Source organism: Ranitomeya variabilis, chromosome 2 (assembly GCF_051348905.1).
Source record: "Ranitomeya variabilis isolate aRanVar5 chromosome 2, aRanVar5.hap1, whole genome shotgun sequence".
Classification (NCBI taxonomy): domain Eukaryota; kingdom Metazoa; phylum Chordata; class Amphibia; order Anura; family Dendrobatidae; genus Ranitomeya; species Ranitomeya variabilis.
The window spans coordinates 870,027,132-870,048,882 of record NC_135233.1 but is presented as its reverse complement, the minus strand read 5'-3'; the positions used below and the strand labels follow the sequence as shown (position 1 = coordinate 870,048,882).

Below are 21,751 nucleotides of genomic sequence, written 5' to 3'. Positions count from 1 at the left end.
GAGTCTCCGTTCCCGTACGTTTCTGAATTTTTGGAATGTAAGTCGTCTGAGTCCTAGGATGTAATAATCGAGCTAGGGGGCGGTTGCATTTATTGGCCTTATGATAAAGGAGACTTTTAAAATTATTTCTGAATTTCAGCGATTGCTCATTTAATAAATTTCTAAGGGTCTCCCTATGTTTAATTAATTCCCCTAGTATTACCGGTGACATAGTATTTTTATGTTTTTGCTCCAATACATATATAGTATCCATTAATTCTTTTGTTTTTTCCAATCTCTGTTTTTTAAGACGGGATCCGTGTTTTACCAGGATTCCACGAAGCACGCATTTTAGGGTCTCCCATTTCACCGGGGTCGAGGTGTCATCGTTTGCGTGATCTGACCAAAACTGTTCTATTGTCTTTTTTATGTCTGTCGTGCAATTCAAGTCTTTCAACAAATTGTCATTCAATCTCCAAGTCCAGGGACGGTCCACTACATCTGGTGGGGAAATGTCTAAGAACACCGAGGCATGATCCGACCATAAGAAGCTACCAATGGACGGTCGGGGGCGCCAGGATAGGGCATGATGGCTGACAAGAAAAAGGTCAATTCGGCTATAGGAATCATGAGAACTGGAATAGTACGTATAATCTCTACCTCCAGGATTATGTGCTCTCCAAATGTCCACCAGCTGCATCCCATGGATAGATTGTTTCAAAAGGGACAATTGCCTAGTGATTCCTCTCACATTTCGTGTTGAGGTATCCATTCGTGGGTCAAGGGTGAGATTGAAGTCCCTATCACCATCACCCCCTCAGCAAATTCCGCTACTCTCCTTAGGAAACCCCGGCCAGCCCTGGCCTGATTTTTGTTTGGGGCATACCACCCCGCAATAGTGTAGAGGGTTGTATGAATCCTAACTTTTAATAGTAGGTACCTGCCTTCTGGATCCGCATATGTGTCCTCAACTGTGTGCTGGAGGGACTTGTGGATCGCAATAGACACCCCCCTCGAACGACTTTCGGGGCAAGCGCTATGGAACCAAGTCGTGAAGTATCGGTCCTTGATAGTAGGGATATTGTTTTTTTTAAAATGAGTCTCCTGAAGTATAAGTATTTGTACCTTAAGCTTATGCATTCCATATAGGATTTGTGACCTTTTCTGGGGCGTGTTAAATCCCCTGGTATTCAGGGATCCCATAGTGATCTTTGGGTGCATTGTTGTCTGAGTCGTGCCTTCTCTCTCCCTACTGAGAGGGCCGCGGAGGCTAAAGTAGATCTAATTTATCAAAGAAATAGAGATAGTGAATAGAAAAGGTAGATAATTAGACACGTATTCAGTTAATTGCGAAATCAGGGTCAATATCTATCGAAACGTAGTACGTCTTTGAAGCCTGAAGTGGTGTGCTCTACGTAAGATGCCTTCTTATACCCTAAAATATGTGGTGGAGAAATGTGTTAACCGCCAATGCCGTTCAACGGGTTATGGCTTCTCCGTAGGGTCGTAAGCTATGTGCGATATGGAGTGAGACTCCCTCCTCCGACACAACCATCAGTAACCTCTCCTCAACTGAGGGGAATAAATGTTAACTTTAAATTGACTTAACCGGAACCTGTCATATAGCGAGGTAGGGCCAGAGTATGGTTTACAGTCTTTGTTCTAATGCCATTCACATCTCCCAATTCTCCCTCATGCCCCAAATGAAAGCTACGCCAGACTTAAAAATAATGCAGGGGTGCAGGATATCAACGACGATTCAATGAGTTGTTATAAAATACTATCTACATACTATAATATAAACCAAAAACCAACCATCTTCCACGACAGTCGTGAACTTATCATCCGCTTGGACTACCACAGTGGGGCAGAACAATGGCACAATATGTAGCACCCCTAGTGGGGGAGGGAAAAAAAAAAAAAAAAAACCCCAAGAGAGGGGGGGAGAAGGGAAAAGGGGGAAGGGTGGAGAAAGAAAGGGGGGGAGGGAAGAAGGGAAAAGGGGGAAAGAGGAGGGGGGAAGGGGAGGAGGAAGGGGAAAAGGGAGGGAAGGGGAAAAAGGGAAGGAGGCATCGTTCTCTTGATTCCCATTAAATTCCTGTGGAAAGCATCTGCCTTCTTTTTCTATGCGCTGTCTATCTTGAAGTCCTTGCGGAATCAATAACGGTCGTTGCTATGCAAGATATTCCACTCCATGGCACCAATCAAATGTTAGTGAACTGGAGTGTGGACATCCATCTGTGCTCCTGATCCTCATGAAAATGAAACCATATATATCCCGCAAACCCTTTCCCCCACCCAAACAGGCAGTCATGGAACCCATTCTGTCATGATCCTAACTTCATGGTTCTCTCCCTTCTTCGTTACCTCTGGGATCACGCCCTTCTCTATCCATTCTTCTGCCTGCTCTCCTCTGCCTTTGAGGGAAAAATTGCCTGGGAGGGTCTGCTCCTCTGTACTGTAATGGCAGAGAAGGCCATTCTGTGATTTCCACCCTTGGGATGTTAAGCGCCGCCGAAAAAGCAGGGATGCCGTTCGGATGACTCAGCAGGTGAACCCTGCCTTCTTTTTGGACACGTAGGCGGAACGGAAACCCCCAAGTGTATGATATATCATGCTGGCGTAAAACGTCTAGTAACGGGCGGAGAGCTTTCCTCCTCTGCAGAGTCCACCGAGATAGATCAGGCTATAGCTGGATTCTGGTATCTTTGTATTTTATGGTGTTCTCTATTCTTGCCTTGGACATCACTTCATCCTTTATTTGGTATCTATGCACCCGGCATATCACATCACGTGGAGGAGCCTGGTTTTGAGGTCTTGGACCCAACGCCCTATGAGCCCGGTCTAGTTCAAGGGGTGACTCCTGTGGACGCTGCAGAACAGAGTTAAATACTTGCTGCAGCGCGCCTCTTATGTCTTTGGGTGCCACTGTTTCTGGTAATCCTCGAACCCTAATATTGTTCCGCCTTCCCCTATTTTCGGCATCATCAAGCATATCTGCCAGCATTTGAGTATGATAGGATTGTTCTGCAAGCGTCTCATCCTGAGCATCTAATCTGGCCATCAGAGCCGCGATAGCTTGGTCATGTACATTAACCCTTTCATTGCACTGTTGTATCTCATCCCTCAGGGTTGATAATTCTGCCTTATACGATGTCTCTAGGCGGATCACATATTGTTCCATGTCCTGTCTGGTGGGCATATCAAGTAGTCTAGCATTCAACAAACCCATATCGAGTCCTGGGATCAATTGTGTGTTATATCCAAAGCCCTGTGAGTTATATGCAGGATAGCAGAGAGAGGGCATTATCTGTGGGGCCTGAGTTTGTGTGAGGCAACCCTCCTGAACTGGTTGGCCTCCCCCTACAACCACAACATCAGGGGCTATAACGTGCCTGGAGGATTCAGAGCTGCTTCTGGGGTAGGGGGACGCAGGGCTCTGAGATGGACCTTCATTGTAATCCATTTCACAATCTTCTTCTTCTGTCCTATGCACTTCCCCATCGTCCTGTGTCTCTCCTGTCATTGCCAGCGCTGACCCCTGCTCTCCTCCCTCGCCTCCCTCCTGTGGCCCCCTCCCCTCCCCAGCTCCATCTTGAAGCACTGCTGGTAATGATTTATGTCCTCCCTCACATTTCCCAGTGCCAGAAGCAGCATCTCCACTGTGTCTCACCTCCTGTGTCACTGACCCGTCGGAGCTGCTTCCCGCCCCTGCTTCTGCTGTGTCAGCGTCTGTTACAGCATCTGCTGTCTCCTTCTCATCCACTGTCGCCATGTTTCTTAGGCCTTCTCCTCTGTCTGGACCGACCAGGAATTTTGTTATCTGTTGAGCTGCGGGCTCCTCTGCCACCGAGGGGGTTCCCCCGTATCCCTTCTTCTTTTTGGGACCCATGGTAGTGCTGTTGGGATCCGGAATCGTGCTCTGATATGGTATTTAGTCGGTTTTATGGAGGGAGCTCCTCTGCCTGCTTCCTCACTCCACCGCTGTCATGCCACGCCCCCCATTAAATTGTTTTAGTAAGTCCTTCTTCACATATCCTGGTATTTCCAGTACTCAAAAACGAGTATCTGTGCTTTCCGTGTGTACAATTCGTGTTCATCATCAGTGTGACACATACTGGAAAAGAATGCAAAATAATAAATACAGATGTTTAGGTGTTAGATGTGTAAAGCTAGAGGATAGATAGATATCCCTAAGATTTATATTTAGTGTAGTGCGTGTCATCAGCATCACCTGGTCCTGCTGATCGCAGGGAGACTAGGCGAGGATGATGACAGTTGTAGTCAGCACCCAGCGCCTGGGAATAGCGCTGACTGTACTGCTGTTCCCAGCCGCCAGAGCATTTATTTCCAGTACATGTCACACAGAAGATACACGGATGCCATTCGTGTGTCTTCAGTGTGCACCTGTGTGGGACAAATTGATGTCTGTGCTGCCGGAAAAAAAATGGACATGTCCACATGTGGGTCACATGGACACACAATCTGTGTTAACACACAGATATGTGCACAACCCACAGATTTAAATGGGTCTACGTGTGTAAGTGTCTCTAATATGGTCGAAAACTGTCACTACACGTACTGGAGACACTTGTGTGAAGGGGTCCTTAGACAGCATAAAAATAAGCAAGTTTGCAACATGACTTTTTTTCTGTACAGCTTGCTTGCTTGGAGCTTGGCCAAATTTGTGCACTAGTTACATTTCAGGAAAGCAATTAACTCCTAACATCCAAGTCAGTTTTCTCCAGCTCATTGATTTTTTTTCTTTATGCAGCAGATAGCACCTCCCTCCCACCCACAACCTCTCTCAGCCACTGACATGGCGCCTATTAGTTTTGCGGAATCACAATCCCCAGCACCTAAAATTTGCAGTTACCAGTGCAGTAGTCCTAATCAGGGCTCTTACTTTCCCGAGTTGTGAGCTTGCTCAAAGTCCCTCTCTATTGCTATATTTGAATGTTGTGAAAACAGTGTAAACTCGGAACAAACACTGGAAGACCTTTTAATGAGTTGTAGCAGAATGAAGCTGCTCACTAGAACAGTCACTCAAGGAAAGCACCTGCCCCTCAAGCAACCAAGAAGTAAGGAGACTGCAGAGCTATGAGCTGCTCAAGAGACAGCTTGAGCATACCCTTAAATTAAATAAATCATTAAAAGATCATGTTGTTGAACCACCTGAATGGTGATGTGCACATAGAAGGCACTGTTAAAGGGAACCTGTCACAGGGTTTCCCATATAAAATACGTCTTTCAGTCCTCTGTGGCAGTATTTTAGTATTCTGTATATGTGTCCCAATCCGCTCTGCAAGGCACAAATAAGAGCTTGTATTATGCTCACAGATGGGGTGATGTGGTCTGATGGGAGTCTCTTGTCTTAATCCGGTGCCTCCTCTTGTGATGCCGTCCTCCTTTTGTGTTTCATGTGGATGACACAGTGTCCCCCATCGCACTACTGTGCAGGCGCATTTCTCTCTGTCCTGCTGAGGACATAGCAAACTGGAGAGCACATGCGCGGGGAAAGGCCAAAGAGCGCCGATGGCCCGTAGGTTAAGCTGGCATATGCGCAGCATAATGCTTTGTTCTGCCCTATTAGAAGATGTGAATTATATGGTTGTGCTAGTATTCCAGAAAGACATTGAAATCTGCATTATATTCATAGGTGTATGGTTTAACAAACTTTTGCAGAGTTTATGCTATTTTACGTCTGTTTCACAATTAACATACATGTCATGCAATCACATTAAAAGGACTTATACCCAAGATTACAAGTAAACCACCTGCAATGTCTGTTTACGAATCCAACTGCATCTGAATATTTCATATATTCTAATGTCATACAGCTGTGTAATGCAGTAAATGGATCATCATGTAATCAGTGTACAGCACATAATATGAACACTTTGAATGGAACTCCCTACTGAGCTCTAGTATGTGCTCGCTGCTTAACTATCATTTGTCTGTGTCTTACACTTTGTGTTTAAAGAAGAAATATTTTTGTGTAAATAATTAGTTGTTCTAGTAAATCTTCACATTTCTGAGACATAACAGTAAGGGTGCTTGTCCACGGCCTGGATTGTCGGCGCTTTGGACGGAGCGGAAAACCTGCTCTTCCCAAAGCGCCGCCCCCTTCTGTACGCTCAGTGATTCCAGATGTGTTCATTGTACACATCCAGAATCGCCGCACCCTATATACAGTACTGTGTTATTTACTTTGCGGCGATGGAGCGTCGCCACAAGGCAAACAGACATGCTGCGTTCCAAAAATACGCGCCGCATGTCCGTAAACGCAGGGCCACCGGATGCGTGTTCGCACACATAGTGGAGACGGGATTTCATGAAAATCCCCTCCACTATGCTGTAACATCTGGACGCTGCGGGTTGAGCGCTGCGGCTGTATGCAACATTCAATCCGCAGCTAATCCAGAGGGAATCCTGCCCTTGGACACATACCCTTACTGTGGTATAACCTTAGGACTGCTTGTTTGTGAGGTCACATTTTTGTTTTTGCCCATCTTTACAGGTAGTTGCATGGATTTGCATGTCGACTACTTTTTTTTTCAGTGGTCTCCCTCTTTTAACAAGGACTTAATAAAGCTTCATGGCTCATTCAGATATCAGTGATTTTTCTCATACCAAAAAGAACCGTCTGAGTTTCATCAGTGTTTTTATTTTTTATTAGATTCAGCAGAGTTTGATCAGTGCCAGTTTTTGCCATCAGAGTATGATCAACTGTGTAGAGACATGGTGGGGTCGACGGGCGCCCAGGTCCACTAGCCAAGACCTCATGAACCAGGGATCGTCCCGCCGAACGCCCGCTCTGCCTTTAATGTGGGCATAATTCTATTCAGACGACACAGGGTGAGGGTAAAACAGTGTGGCAATACTTTATTGAACCACAAAACAGGCAGATAACATATTGCGGAGTCCCAGCAAAATTCGCCAAGATGGTGCACATTAGAGTCTCACCTTTCTGCTGACTCGCCGAGATAATGGCAGATGTTACATCAGATCTCCCAGGGTCGCCTACCCCACCTGTGGTACACACACACAGACAGGAAGTAACGACAAGCATAGGAAGATGACAGTCCATTGAGTCCATATAAGGTCCAAGGTCATTTGACATGAGAGTCACAAGCTGGCTAATCCGTCCTAGGTTGTTTCCTGTGGCATGATAGATTCCTGTCCCTCGTGATGGAGCCATGATGTAAAATGGCTGCTGTCGTTTCTCTGTTCCTTTGGGTGTTTTGGCAGAATATCCAGCTGTCTCCCTCTCTTAGTCTCTCTGTCTCTGATTCTCTTTATACAGATACATGTAACCTATTTTTAGATTTACCCAGTGTTCTTCATTCCACCCTCACAGATAAGGGGAAGAATGGTGATGACCAAATTGCCTTGTTTGATTATGTGATCTATTTGCATAGATTTTCCTCCTCTGTTTTAAAAATCAACAGACTTATCTGGGCTAGACAATGTATAATTAGCATATCAGTAGACCTCACTATTCATCAAGGATAAGAGCACACCATGTTATATCAAATATCTGCTTACCAGTCAATATTCCAGGATTACACAAGCAAAAGTCTGTTTTCTTGACCAACCAGAAATCAACACTTAAATTCAAAAGCCAACATACAGATAAAAAGTCAATTCTTCTTGGTCTGCTAAACATAGTCACCTGGGTAATTAAGATATCATCTGCTTTCTTCACATAGGGGTTTCTATGCATGTTTTTCATTTATAGCTAAGTCAGATTTACACCACGTTGGTTACAATATTTTAGGGCCAAATAGGATGTAGCGGTCTGCCAGCTGTAAACTTTTGGCAGATTTTTATCAGTTATTATCAGTTATTCAACTAATGTCAGCATATGCCACAGAACTGTAAAACCAAATTGCATAAACTCATTTTTACTCAATGTCGTTTTGTTATGCAAATTAGCTTTACTGATTATCCATGGAATAGGTCATATTTTTCAGTTTTTTTGGGAGTATGGGAAGAATAGAGTTGAGCTGGGCTTGCATCATATTTTTTTCTATATCTATGCTTAAATGCATTATTCTCCCTGAGACCGCAGCGGCTGATGTGTGAGTAGGCAGCTTTCTCATAGAGAACATATGAGTGCTCAGCTGAGCGAGTGATTCTGTGTATGGGAAATTTGGCTAAGATGGCTATCGACTGAACGATTGGCCAGTTTCTTCCTGTTTAAAGATACAAGTTCCTTGCAAATGTTCCCCTGGTTGGCTCGTAACCCCCTGTAGCCAGTGACTCGTTGACCATTGCGCCATCCAGATTTGTCAGATGATACAGATAATCTTTTGAGATTCTAGAAGAAAATAAACTATTGACAGATTTAAAAGAACCATATTGCGCATTTTTGGAACACATGATTGAAGAGCTTGAAAAAATAGCATTCCAACATTTATCAGCAGCTTACAACCTGATTTAAATGTAGATTGTTGGAACATCCCAGAAGAGAATTAAGCAGATTTTTAGGATCCAACACTCAGTGATTGTTCTCCGAGCATATGAGAAGCAGGATGACATTCTGCGTAAATTGCAGCTTCAAATGTAAATTGGCCTTGAAAGTGTTTAATCACATTTTAGAGTGATGTGCGCATAGTTACACCCGTCCGAGACAACGGTACCTGTTCTATCCACCTTATCCTTACACAGCGCAGAATGCTTTATCCGTACGGAGCTTTCCGGATTACCAGAAGTGCAAATCTCCAGCCACATTATAAATAGCCAACCTGTATTCTGTGTGAAAATTCACATTTAGATGCAATTCAGATTAGGTCACTTTCATAATTGCACCAATTCCAAACATTTTATAACGTTTTTCTCATTCTCGTTGATTAAGCACTGTAGTGGCCACTTTTTGCCTTTCATTATCACTCTAACATTGAGTAAAGCATTAAAGGCCCTATTCCTCTAAACTGCACAATTAGAAGTTTGGTGGAGAGATGGTCACGCATGCGCACTGTCTCTCCATTTATTTTGTAGGCAGCTGACAGACAGCCAATTACGTTGCTTGGTGGTGACACAGCTGGGGCAATTATTGGGTTTCCTTCAGAAGTAGTAGGGTAGCCAGGAATGTGAAGGAATCAAGTGAACTCTGCAGCAGTGGTCTCAAACATGCGTGGGGGTCAAGCGCAACTCCTGAGGCTGTCCACTGCAGCCCACATGGCACTGGAACTCTCTCTCAAGACAACCTTATGACAGGATGAGCGTCCCTAAATGATATCATGGTGGAGCACAGTGTGTCAGAACCCAGTGTGTCTGCTGGATCACTGGTGGCAGGTGAATAGGGAAATACATGTACAGCACCGATGAGGACAGCGGCTCACAAGCAAAGTTGGCACCATCATCAGCTGTATATTATTACTGACAACCTGTGAAATGGCCAAGATTGGTATTAGCACTGATCTTGGCTGTTTAATCCCTTAGGTACTAATGTCAATCATGGGGTGGAGGTAGTTGATATGGAGGCTAAGTAGTGGCCTCCAGGTTAGTCAGCTATGGTGGGCTCTATGGCCATGCAATAAGCAGGGTCTGACGGGTGAAGTACAACTGTAAAACTGACAGATCTAATATCCCGCAGTACAAAAGTATATCAGCGATTTGGCAAGTAAAAAATATAAAGACTAAGTAACAAAAAAAAAATGGGAAAAAAATTGTAAACTTATATTTCTGGAGTGATTAAGCCAGAAAACTGAACCATAACCCATACAATACAATAAAAAACATGAAAAAAATATAGCTTTATCATTATAATGTCATACAGAAAAAATTGAATAAAATAGTGCTCAACAAGTCCTACTGAATAAAAAAATTGTATCACTGAAAACGTCACCTCGTTTTGCAATCAATGCGGGCCGTCAACATCAAATTTTTTAATGGTCCACTTACACGCCCAAGTATGAGACCCGAGCTCTACAGCATAAATATGGGTAAGAAGTTTTTTATGAAGGCTGTTTCGAAAGTGGCTCAATTTAGCCTTTTGGAAACACATCAATTACAGAATTCAGTGGAAAGGTGCCTGTAATTTAGAATGCAAATTGCCTCTTCCGAGAAAAAGAGGACTTAAACTCTATAGCGCCACCTGTTGGAAGTAGCGATCCTACAAGTCACAATCAACCCTTTAACGAGTCTTGCCATATGACTTAGGATAAAAGCCAAATCAGTATCTCAATTTGCAGACACGGTGTTTCGGGCTGTTGGCCCTCGACAGTGCGAAGCATGAGAACTGATTTGGCTAGGTGAGAGGCTCTGGACTGGGGTCTAAGGGATAACGTTTCTCCTTATGGAGAGTGACATACAAGATCTGGCTTGTCAAGATAAGGAGGCTTATTCGCCGTGCAATGCTCCTCTGGGAAATTTAATATGCAAATTGCCTCTTCAGTCCATAGCCTCTTGCAGCGCCCCAGAGTCCTGGTCGTTGCAGTACTGTGGCTCCGCCACTATGGGGAGCTATGGTGCGTCCGATGGCACTGAAGGAGTTCATCTGATCAGGTATCACAGACACCAATACATTTCACAGCCGGGCCTCCGGGGGGAGCTAAGGGTGCTATTCATTAGGCCACTCCCCACCATAGTGGGTAAACTGGGGGTCAGGCAGGAAGTTAGATCAGAAAGCTGACTGGGTTGGAACCAGGCAACACCTTGTGGCAGAGGGTGTTGTAGGGGAAGATACAGTAGGGTCTCTGTCAGGGGTGGGATCCTGACAGAGGCTTGGCAACGAGAACGAACGTAACGGGACCGTGCCTGCTCTGGGTAGCGGCGGTGCCCAAGAAAGGATTAGAAGAGAGATAGATTGTGCTGAGTGAGAAACGGGATCACGCAAAGGAGAAATACCAGTAGGAGTCGTGCTGTAAGACCGAAGCAACATCCTACTGAGGCGCAATACCGGTGGCCGGAACGCCGAGGGAGTAGAACAACATTCAGCTTCAAGCAATACTCCAAACAGCGGCAGGACAGTCAGTCTCAGGCGGGCTGTCTAACTCAAATCACCTATGAAGTCTTGGGAGGCAATTGTGGGACAGGGGCGTCTCTAGGGTCCCGGAAGAACTCCAGGCCTACCCGTCAAACGGGTGCCATTCCTACCCGAACCTCAGGGAGGGACGGAGGATTAGCAGAACATCATCTAGTCGAGTTGTGAGGGAACATCAGAAACAGACACAACAGTTGTGGGGTACTTTCCGTAAGCACAGCAGGGAAGGACTACAACACATAGCGCTAGGGGGAAGGCACAGATTTCCTCCTGTGAAGAGAACTCTGGAAGTGTCATTGGACCGGCCGGACTTGCGCAGCCTGGTGAGCCGTATTCTGGATTGAGGACCCAGAGATCTTCAGTAAAGAGGTAAAGAGACTGCAACCTGGTGTCCTCATTATTTATCGCGACCTGCACCCCACAACTGCACCGTTACAACACCACTTATTGCACCGGACGTCCCCCACTGACAGACAGGGCCACGGACCGGGTCTAGCCACCGTGACAACCCCAGGACTGAGATCCCAGAGGCCCGGCTCCGGGTACCCCTCGGCCCTGCGGCGGTGTGGGGGCGCTCCAACTTGGCGTCACGAACAGGATCTACTTAAGCCTGAAGAATCAGGTCATGTGTGCCTTGGAACTGTGATTTGTTGTACTTTATTGCAAAGACTGTGCTGCGCCATTTACCGCCAAAATCCGCCGCCATTGCAGCGCTGAGGAGAGCGCAGGAGAAGAAGGGCGTGGAGTAGGCGTAGGCAAGCTGGAGAGCGCGAACAATAATGGCCGCCCAGTCTAAATATTGCTGCATCCTAAGGGCGGGCCCGTCGACAGGAGAGATCCGCCTCTTAATCTTCTATGGCGGGCGAAGACCGAAGAAACGAAACTATGACTCAGATGAGGTGGAACTGGAGACCAGGACAGGCCTACAGAAAAGGATGGCTCCGCATCGACCCCCGTCACCAGCGGATTATTCTGACATGCCTCCGCTGGAGGATTTGGATCCTTGGGAGCTGCCGCTGGAGCATCCCGGGCCTGGACGGTCCCCGACTCATACGCCTTCCCCAGGAGGGGCTACCGCAAGTGGAGGTACCCAGTGCCGCGATCCCCGGGATGGCCACCTCACTTCTGCACACGACCCGGTCACTGCTGCGACCGGTGGCGCCCCGATGTCCCCGCCGTCTAGCACCAATGCACCGGGGGGGCATGACCTCGGGCCCTTCCCCTGGGGGGAATATCGGAACCATCTAATCGCAGAGTTCCAGCGTGAAGTGGAGCGGGAGGCGCGAGGTGAGCTGCTGGAGGGCTCCTTGCCGAAGTGGGGCGTGGTGGTTGTATACCTGCCCCAGACGGGAAAGGGCTTCGTGCAGGAGATCGGGACCGCCCTAAGAGTCCGCATCACCCGGGAGGAAGTGGAGCCCTGCCTGAGTGGAGATGGCGCCAAGTCCTTCCTGAAGCCGGGGGATGTAGTCACCTACCGTCGGCACCTAAAGGGGAGCGGATGGTGGGCTCGGGCCATGCAGCGCTGCACCGCCGTTCTGGCGGTATCCCGCACCGAGGGGGAGGAGCTTGCCGCTGAAGCCGCCGCTGCCGCTGCTGCTGCTGCCAGCATTATTCATCGGCCCACACAGACCCTCATTGCAGCGCACGACCTGGTCGTGCAGGAGACCCGAACCCACGGGGTGCACCTGGCCGCGGGAGTGAACTTGGAGACCGACCTGCCTGGGCCGCAGAGGGCCACCTGCCAGGTAAAGCCTCGGTGGGGGCTATCGAAGAACGAGTAAGCATAACTGCTTTAAAGATGTACATAGTTCTTAACTGTTTGTTTGTTTACTGTTGCTGCTAAACCCGTCCAGGGTTAATTCCTTATGGATCCCTTTGTTGACCCGGGATCCTTGTTGTTTTTTTTGTTTATTCTTTCTAAAGCTTTTGCACAAGTCTTGAGAACTGCAGTGATCATGGACCGTGCATGATACAGACTTCTTCTTGTACATAGTTCGCACCTTATTAAAGGCGCTTCCTACTGGTTTTACTTAGAAAGAGACTCTTTGCGAAGATACCGCACTGGAACCTTTGCTGAGTATGGACTGGTAGCTTGAGAAAATACGCTACCTCACAGAGACTTGGTCCTCTCTTAAAGGGGATGTTCATTTGCCGCATTTCGATAGAAATATTGCTTAAGACAAGTAGCAATAATGTTGATGAGAGAAAAGTGATGATAATGTTGTACGAGAAAGTTATATGTGTTTAATTAGTTAAATGTGAAGAAATACTGATGATGTGCTCTGAGAAGTAAAAAGGTGAAAGGTAGAAGAAGGAAGCAGTGGACCCGTAGGGATAGACGTGGAGTCCAGCATGCATGATAGAAAGAAAGATAATGAGAAGGCTTAATGTTCAGAAGAAAATGCTTGATAATGTTGATAGATAGTTAGGATAGAAGGTAAACCCTGAGTCCTCATAGGAGTCATGTAGAGATGGCTCAGTGCTCTTGAACTGAAAGTAATGTTATGTTCTATACTGTGTATAGTAGTTGAAAAGGCAGTAGGCCCTGGCTGAACGGGGCGGTCCTGTAACAGAAAGGAGAGGCAGTAGGTCTGGTGCCGATAGGACAGGCGGTCCTGCAGATTCAAAGAAGGAGAATGAAAAAGTTAACTTACCTTATAATGTGATTATAGGAAGGTCTTTGGTGGATACAGAGTGTATGTCCTTAAAGGCAATGTTAAAGTATTGTTCAGCAATTTTTGCACTTAGTAGAATACCCGGTTGGGTAACAGGAGTTATTTATAGCCTGTAATTTATAATGTTTAATGTTAACCATGTTTTGTAACGTTCAAGTGTCCTCACCTCCCATAAAGGGAAGCTTGTTCAAGTATACGTATTGTTATTTGCACTCAACAAAAATTGTATGTCTTTTTGCTAAACTTGTATTGTTGTTTTCTTCCCAGTCCCGGAGTACTGTGTTTAACCAGGGGGGAGTGCAGCGCCCCAGAGTCCTGGTCGTTGCAGTACTGTGGCTCCGCCACTATGGGGAGCTATGGTGCGTCCGATGGCACTGAAGGAGTTCATCTGATCAGGTATCACAGACACCAATACATTTCACAGCCGGGCCTCCGGGGGGAGCTAAGGGTGCTATTCATTAGGCCACTCCCCACCATAGTGGGTAAACTGGGGGTCAGGCAGGAAGTTAGATCAGAAAGCTGACTGGGTTGGAACCAGGCAACACCTTGTGGCAGAGGGTGTTGTAGGGGAAGATACAGTAGGGTCTCTGTCAGGGGTGGGATCCTGACAGAGGCTTGGCAACGAGAACGAACGTAACGGGACCGTGCCTGCTCCGGGTAGCGGCGGTGCCCAAGAAAGGATTAGAAGAGAGATAGATTGTGCTGAGTGAGAAACGGGATCACGCAAAGGAGAAATACCAGTAGGAGTCGTGCTGTAAGACCGAAGCAACATCCTACTGAGGCGCAATACCGGTGGCCGGAACGCCGAGGGAGTAGAACAACATTCAGCTTCAAGCAATACTCCAAACAGCGGCAGGACAGTCAGTCTCAGGCGGGCTGTCTAACTCAAATCACCTATGAAGTCTTGGGAGGCAATTGTGGGAGAGGGGCGTCTCTAGGGTCCCGGAAGAACTCCAGGCCTACCCGTCAAACGGGTGCCGTTCCTACCCGAACCTCAGGGAGGGACGGAGGATTAGCAGAACATCATCTAGTCGAGTTGTGAGGGAACATCAGAAACAGACACAACAGTTGTGGGGTACTTTCCGTAAGCACAGCAGGGAAGGACTACAACACATAGCGCTAGGGGGAAGGCACAGATTTCCTCCTGTGAAGAGAACTCTGGAAGTGTCATTGGACCGGCCGGACTTGCGCAGCCTGGTGAGCCGTATTCTGGATTGAGGACCCAGAGATCTTCAGTAAAGAGGTAAAGAGACTGCAACCTGGTGTCCTCATTATTTATCGCGACCTGCACCCCACAACTGCACTGTTACAACACCACTTATTGCACCGGACGTCCCCCACTGACAGACAGGGCCACGGACCGGGTCTAGCCACCGTGACAACCCCAGGACTGAGATCCCAGAGGCCCGGCTCCGGGTACCCCTCGGCCCTGCGGCGGTGTGGGGGCGCTCCACTCTCACCTAGCCAAATCAGTTCTCTTGCTGCGCACTGACGAGGGCCAACAGCCCGAAACACCGTGTCTGTGAATTGAGATACTGATTTGGCTTTTATCCTAAGTCATATTGCACGACTCGTTAAAGGGTTGATTGTGACTTGTAGGATCGCTACTTCCAACAGGTGGCGCTGTAGAGTTTAAGTCCTCTTTTTCTCTGAAGAGGCAATTTGCATATTAAAATTCCCAGAGGAGCATTGCATGGCGAATAAGCCTTCTTACCTTGACAATAAAGAGCTGGTATATAATTTAGAAGACATTTTTTGCATTATTGTTGGTGGCACTACAGAATTTATTTTACTTACGGTAACTTCTACATGCCAGCCTTAGTATTGTCACTGGCTGATTTTTTTTGTAGGCCTACGCAGTGCGTACATGCTTCCTCTAAGGCCTTAGGGTGTAGCATTCAGGTCCTTGTTGCTGTGGGCCTTTTTCAGCCTGACAGAATGTGTTTAATAATGTGGAAGACACATACCGCATGGGACTATGCAAGGCAGCTAGAACATCTGTCTCCTGATCCAAGAGATAAGAGGAAGTTTGCCTAGAAGCGTTTCATAAATACAATTGTGCCACTGTTCCAGATTTGCACTGTTGCAGTGCCAGATTGTCAGATGGAACAGATTGCCAGCTAATGAAGCCAATGTAACACATTTACAAGAAGACTGAAACACAAAATGAAATGAGAGATGTGTGTCATAACTGACTGCATAGCAGATTGTTTGACTGGCACCTGCTAACTTTTCACTATCAGTCTAATACTAGATTTAGAACTGTGTAATGTATTGGTACGTCTGTGGGCGCCAATGACAATGGAGATGTACAGTATGTTCAGAACTTTTATTTTTTTCTAACAACTATTTAGTATTCATTGCTATATTCCATAAAGCAGTATACATTCTTATTTCAATGGTTATATTGATTCTAATTACAATAATTAAAAAAGTAATAATAATTTATAAATCTTGGAGGTTATCATTCCGGTTGTCAAAATAATGTACCCCTGTATAGTCTGAGACTGATAACGCAGTGTCAGTGTTTGCTGAGCGAGAACTCATTCATAAGGGGGGTGTCAATTTATTCCTATATTTCCAGAATAACTGAGCTACGACACTACATGAATCTAAAAAAAAAGTGCTTAAAAATTGTTCATTTTATGGCAAACTACCAATTGCTCTTTAAGCCATAGCTGGCACTTTATCAGTGCTATAAATTGATAATTACATTACATAATTTTAGACTTATAAGCCTGTGAATTGTTCTCAAAGCAGACTGTCCCTCCTTAGTATCTACAGAGCATCTAGCAATTCCACACCGATGTCCCTTTATAGGCCAAATGGTAGCAGCAGTAAATCAGCAGAGCGGCCCATAATCATGTGCCGCATAGTGATGTGCCGCATAGTGATGTGCCCCCCAGTGATGTTCCCCATATTGATGTGCCCCCCCAGTGATGTTCCCCATAATCATGTTTCCCATAATCATGTTCCCCATATTGATGTGCCCCACAGTGATGTGCCTCACAGTGATGTGCCTCAGTGATGTGCCCCACTGTGATGTGCCTCACAGTAATGTGCCCCACAGTGATGTGTCTCACAATGATGTGCCCCATAATGATGTGCCCCACAGTGATGTGCCCCATAGTCATGTTCCCCATGATCATGTTCCCCATTGTGATGTGCCCCATAATCATGTTCCTCATAGTGATGTGCCTCACAATCATGTGCCCCATAGTGATGTGCCTTACAGTTATGTGCCCCCAGTGATGTTCCCCATAGTGATGTGCCCCACAATGATGTACTCCACAGTGATGTGCCTCACAATGATGTGCCCCACAGTGATGTACATCACAATGATGTGCCCCACAATGATGTACCCCACAGTGATCTACCCCACCGTGATGTGCCTCACAATGATGTACCCCATAGTGATGTGCCCCATAGTGATGTTCCCCATAATCATATTCCCCATAGTGATGTGCCTCACAGTGATGTGCCTCATAGTGATGTTCCCCATAATCATATTCCCCATAGTGATGTGCCCCATAGTGATGTGCCCCATAATCATATTCCCCATAGTGATGTGCCCCATAGTGATGTGCCTCACAATGATACGTCCCACAGTGATGTTCCCCATAATCATATTCCCCATAGTGATGTGCCTCACAGTGATGTGCCCCATAGTGATGTTCCCCATAATCATATTCCCCATAGTTATGTGCCCCACAGTGATGTGCCTCACAATGATGTTCCCCACAGTGATGTGCATCACAATTATGTTCCCCATAATGATGTACCCCATAGTGATGTGCCTCACAGAGATGTGCCCCACAGTGATGTGCCCCATAATCATGTTCCCAATAATCATGTTCCCCACAGTGATGTGCCTCACAATGATGAGCCCCACAGTTATGTGCCCCATAATGATGTACCCCATAGTGATGTCGGCCTGTAATACATCACTCTGCTCTTTCTTGGTTCTACAGCTAAATATCAGTTCCATTTATGTGGAAGGGGTCGCTTGGTGGCAATCGTGGCTATCTGAAAGTAACATTCGGTAGAATGAAGGAGTGACCGAAATTTCTGCAAAAAAAACTGCGGTATTGAGCAGTCAGTCAGCAGCAACTTTCGGGTAGATATCGCTTTCTGTGGCACTATGAAGTCAGAGATCAGCACTGGAGAGGACCAGTTTGGAAACAAAGACCTCAGTTGTGCTCTATTCCAGTGCTTCATTTAACTGGAATTAATACCAGTCAGCAAAATACGTGGTCCTGGTGCAATCGGGAGCGTTTCTGTGTGTTAAAGACGTTGGGCACTACTTTAGCATTAATAATCCATCCTTTGGATAGGTCATCAATGTCTGATCGGCCGGGGTCTGGCACCCCCACCGATCAGCTGTTTTCGGTGTCTGAGGCGGTGGCCTACTGCCAGAAATACTCACTTGCGGAGCTGGCCGTCTTCTGATACTGCACAGCTGCCTCCTATTGATTTGAATAGGAGGCGCATGTGTAACATCAAGCCTCACCCACTATCAGAAGACGGAGCAGCTACGCAAGTGAGTATTTCCAGCTGATCGGCGGGGTGCCGGGTGTCTGGCCCTGACGCATCAGACATTGATGGCCTAGCCCTATCCAAAGGATAGTGCATCAATGATAAAGTAGTGGACAACCTCTTTAACATTCAAGTGGAGTCATAGAATACAGATGTGTATGGCAATCAGAGCCACCAGAATAACTCCAGGTCCTGGTTTTTGTACCAAAGTTTTTATCACTGAATATACTGAACACTACAGATGGGAACATAGCTGCAGAAATCCATCTAGAGAAAACATTACGGATTATGGGGAACTTTTGTCAACTTCTTAATGCTGCAATTTAAAGTAACATAGGATTCATTCAATTAAATAAAGTGATTTTAGTCAATGTCATAAATAAACCTTATAAACATTCCTGCCATTCATATTCAGTACGTAATTGATATAAGTTCATGTCACTGATCCTACATTATAATGCCACTGTACAACTTCCGAGTTGCATTGATGCGCAAAACGACACCCAACGTTTTTTCTCTTTAAATTAAAAATTATCGTTAATTGTTTCCATTAAGTGGAGTTACACAAACCAATGTTACAGTGGCACTTAGATATTCTCACTCCTCGATGTCACTGGGACGCCAAGAAGTGTAGCTGCTAGCATTTGTGCTCAGCACGGCCGTTCTGCATCACTCGTGACTTTGCCATACACATGAACACTTAGCGTAGCATTTGTGGTTTTTGAATAGGCAGAAGGGGGAAAGTTTCTGGTAGCGGCTTATCTCACCTTAAAAAAAAAAAAAAAAAAAATTGCCTGGTGATTTTCTGCCCAGCATCAGATGATCGGCATGTTCCACCAAACAAAATTGTCAGGCTTGGCTGACTTTAAGGCTACTTTCACACTAGCATTAACTGCAATCCGTCACAATGCGTCGTTTTGCAGAAAAAACGCATCCTGCAAAAGTGCTTGCAGGATGCGTTTTTTTCTCCATTGACTAACATTAGCGACGGATTGCCACACGTCGCAACCGTCGTGAGACGGTTGCGCCGTGTTGTGGCGGTCCGCCGGGAGCAAAAAACGTTACATGTAACGTTTTTTGCTCCCGACGGTCCGCTTTTTCCGACCACGCATGCGCGGCCGGAACTCCGCCCCCACCTCCCCGCACTTCCCCGCACCTCACAATGGGGCAGCGGATGCGCTGGAAAAATGCATCCGCTGCCCCCGTTGTGCGGCGGAGACAACGCTAGCGTCGGTGACCTCGGCCCGACGTACTGCGACGGGCCGAGCCCGACGCTAGTGTGAAAGCAGCCTAATGTGTATGGAGACCTTTGTCTCCTAAACACAAAAGGATCTTAGGAAGCATAGTGCCTGCTCAGAAAATCGATGAGGACTCTGCCCATAGAAGGGCGGATAAGGGTCACATAACCGTGAGAATGGACGGCGCATGCGTGGCATTACAGCGCCGCAACTGCACATCACAGGTCAGTGTGAAGCTGATGGGAGGGGGTGCCATTATAATGAAAAGAGGAGGCAGAGATATCTTCCAGGTGCCGGAGCCTCAAAGAAATCATTAACATACAACATTAAGGCCGGTTTCACACGTCCAGATAATTCCGGTACCGGAGAAATCGGTACCGGAGTTATGTGTCCGTGTGCTCACGTGGCACATCTATGTGGCACACGTGCGGCAGCCGTGTGCCGCCTGAGGACCACACGGACCGTGCAGGAGAGACAGCGCTACAGTAAGCGCTGTCCCCCCAGTGTGTGGTGCTGAAGGCGGCATTCATCTCTTCTCCCCTGCAGGAGAGAAGAGATGAAAGATGAAGTTTTTGTTCTTTTTTGTTAAAAATAAAGTTTGCTGGTGACATCCCGCCTCCCATCCCCCGTGCGCCGCCCGGCCCCTTACAGAGAAATGCTCACCCAGCTCCCGCGATGTCTCCACTCTCCTCTCAGCGCTGGCAGCTTGTCTTGTGTGAGCGGTCACGTGGGACCGCTCATTACAGTGATGAATATGCGCATATTCACCACTGTAATGAGCTGTCCCACGTGACAAAAAAGAACAAAAATTTGATCTTTCATCTCTTCTCTCCTGCAGGGGAGAAGAGATGAATGCTGCCTTCAGCACCACACGCTGGGGGGACAGCGCTTACTGTAGCGCTGTCTCTCCTGCGGGCGGTACGTGCAAACGGAGGAGAGTGCACACTGTTCTCCGTGTGCAGGACACATTGCTGTACGTGCTGCCGGAGATAAACGGACATGTCTCCATGTTTTCAACACGGATACACGGTCCGTGAAAGACATGTGCATAGACCCATTCATTTGAATGGGTCTACGTGTATCAGTGTCTCCGGTACGTGAGAAAACTGTCACTACACGTACCGGAGACTTGTGAAAGAGGCCTAACACTGCGTTTCTCAACATCTACACCGCACCTATGAGTCATACAGGTAAGACTGGTTTAACCATTACCTGTATGCCCATAGTAATAGCTTAAAAGCATCCCAGGGGTGAAAGATTCCCTCTAAGACATATTTATTCAGTTATATTCCATAAACTGAACTTGGTGTAATATTGGTTCTGTAATATTTGACACTGGGTTGCATTCTAAGGCTTTCTTATGAAGTTTCTATTTTATGATAGTATTGGTAGACTGTAGCTTTCATTGTCTCCCAGTAAGCTGACCACTACATAATTTAGAAACCAAAGATAAAAGATTTTATCACACGGACATACAGTGGCTTGCGGAAGTATTCACTACCTTGACATTTTTTGTGTTTTGCTACCTCACAACCCAGAATTTCAATGTAAAGTTTGCATCAATTCATGTAAGGAACATGCCTATTACTGTGAACATTTGTTTTTATTTTTTTTTTGTGTGAAACAAACAACAAATAGGACAAAAAAAATGGAAACTTCAGTGTGCATAACTGTTCACCCCCCTATATTCACTGCTTTGTAGAGCCTTCTTTTGTGGCAATTACAGCTGCTGGAATTTTTGCCCATTCCTCAAAGCAAAACTGTTCCAGCTCTGTTAAATTACCTTGTTTCCTCTGGTAAGCAGCAAGCTTCAAGTCTGACCACAGATTCTCAATTGGATTAATGTCTAGGCTTTGACAGAGCCACTCCAAAACATTTACGTGTTTCCCCTTGAACCACTCGAGTGTTACTTTAGCAGTATGCTTTGGGTCATTGTCTCCTTGGAAGTTGAGCCTCCGTCCAAGTCTCAAATCACTGACAGATCGAAACAGATTTTGCTCACGAATATTCTTGTACTTCACACCATCTATCTTCCCCTCGACTCTGACCACTTTACCTGCTGCTGAAAAACATCCCCACAGCATGATGCTGCCACCATCATATTTCACTGTGGGGATGGTGTTCTTGTGATGATGAGCTGTGTTAGTTTTGGCTCCAGACATATATTGTTTACTTTAGAGGCCAAAAAGTTAAATTTTGGTCTCATCTGAACACAGTCTCTTCCTCCTTACATTTGGGGAGTGTCCAACATGTTTTTTGGCAAACTCAAAATGAGCATTAAAATTTTTGTGTTCAAGTAAAGGATTTTTTTCTGCCCACTGTTCAATATGCCT

General features: G+C 46.3%; 1 protein-coding gene across 4 annotated transcripts in view; it reads left to right on the top strand.

The window, feature by feature from the left end:
- The window catches only part of FGF12 (fibroblast growth factor 12), a 628,397-nt gene that overhangs the window by 392,010 nt on the left and 214,636 nt on the right, over positions 1–21,751 (top strand). The window lies entirely within an intron of this gene.